This window comes from Pseudophryne corroboree, unplaced genomic scaffold, assembly GCF_028390025.1.
Source record: "Pseudophryne corroboree isolate aPseCor3 unplaced genomic scaffold, aPseCor3.hap2 scaffold_368, whole genome shotgun sequence".
Lineage (NCBI taxonomy): Eukaryota > Metazoa > Chordata > Amphibia > Anura > Myobatrachidae > Pseudophryne > Pseudophryne corroboree.
The window spans coordinates 503,028-504,802 of NW_026970020.1; the positions used below are offsets into that span (position 1 = coordinate 503,028).

The following is a 1,775-nucleotide window of genomic DNA, read 5'->3' on the forward strand; positions in this document are numbered from 1 at the left end:
TTAAAACAAATTAAAATGGTAAAAGTTATTGTACTTTAAGTAAAAATAAAAGAGCAAAAATATCAATCCCAGTTTTGATTACTTAAATTAACAAAAAAAATGCATATAGCAAAGGATAGTTTCAATCTGCCTACCTCTGGGTTATGGGTCCAGCATGCTTCCATTGCAGTACTCTGCTGCACATGTAAGTGCAAGAGATCCTGAAGCACTCACTCATCATGGGAAAGTACCAATGTGTTTATTCGTTAGTTGATGGAAGAAACATCTTACAAAAACTCTCCAGATTATTGATTTTTTAATGTTTTTCTAGGAAACGTTCTAGATGTATGCTTATTAGCCTTTGTCAGTAGGCACTTTTTGCAAAGTGTCTCTGTGGCGCAATCGGTTAGTGTGTTCGGCTATTAACCGAAAGGTTGGTGGTTCAATCCCACCCAGGGACCTAATTAAACTTGTGATCAGATTTTGGTGATATTTAAGTAGACAAGTCAAAATTTCAAACCCCCTCTTATGGTGTAGGGTACATGGCCTTCTCTGATGTAATCAGAGTTACATTTGATTCAGTGATTTTATAAAAAAACAGCTAGGAAGCACAATTTAGCAGTGGGTTGCAGAGAAAAAAAATATGCTGGCAGAAAAATCCAATCGAGTGATTAAACAGCTCTTCATTTTCTGGCTTTATTTTTATGCTAACAAATTTGTTCTCTGAAAAGTGTCCACAAAGCCAAGTCTCTGATTAACACCTTTGTAAGGATGGTTTTTCACCTATTACTAAATTAAACTTGCTTCATTGGAAAGGCAGCAAGATGCATCCTCATTTCAATGTCTACTGAAATAATACAAGTTGACACCAGGAAACATTAACGCCACTGCTTCCTTGCTGCTTTCTCATGTGGAAGTCTGTTTAATGTGAAAACAAGGTGATATCTAATTAGCACACAGGTAAGGAATTAAGAAAATCTTTATTTAAGGGTGAAGATGTTTCTCACAAAATCGTTGCCCCAATGCATCATTGAAATTCAAGCTGGAAAGATGATTTTAATATATCACTTGTACATTTTGTATTGCTCTTCTGGTGACAATGTAGTTTGTTTTTGTCAATTACCATTTTAATAATAGGGTAAAGAAAATGAAGTGGATTATTGAAAGAAAACAATACTGTCAATATACTATTAAAACAAATTAAAATGGTAAGAGTTATTGTACTTTAAGTAAAAATAAAAGAGCCAAAATATCAATCCCAGTTTTGGATTACTTTAATTAACAAAAAAAAATGCATATAGCAGAGGATAGTTTCAATCTGCCTACCTCTGGGTTATGGGCCCAGCATGCTTCCATTGCTGTACTCTGCTGCACATGTAAGTGCAAGAGATCCTGAAGCACTCACTCATCATGGGAAAGTACCAATGTGTTTCTTCGTTGGTTGATAGAAGAAACATCTTACAAAAACTCTCCAGATTATTGACTTTTTTAAGTTTTTCTAGGAAACGTTTTAGATGAATGCTTATTAGCATTTGTCAGTATGTACTTTTGCAAAGTGTCTCTGTGGCGCAATCAGTTAGTGTGTACGGCTATTAACCAAAAGGTTGGTGGTTCAATCCCACCCAGTGACGTAATTGACCTTGTTATCAGATTTTGGTGATCTTTAAGTAGACAAGTCAAATTTCATACCCCCTGTTATTGTGTAGGGTACCTGGCCTTCTCTGATGTAATCAGAGTTAGATTTGATTCAGTGATTTTATAAAAAACTGCTAGGAAGCACAATTTAGCAGTGGGTT

The 1,775-nt window shown here is 35.2% G+C and overlaps 1 non-coding gene across 1 annotated transcript; it reads left to right on the forward strand.

The window, feature by feature from the left end:
• Positions 1–366: 366 nt before the first annotated feature.
• TRNAN-AUU (transfer RNA asparagine (anticodon AUU)) lies at positions 367–440 on the forward strand. The gene has a single exon. It is a non-coding gene; the product is annotated as a tRNA-Asn (tRNA).
• Positions 441–1,775: the final 1,335 nt, after the last annotated feature.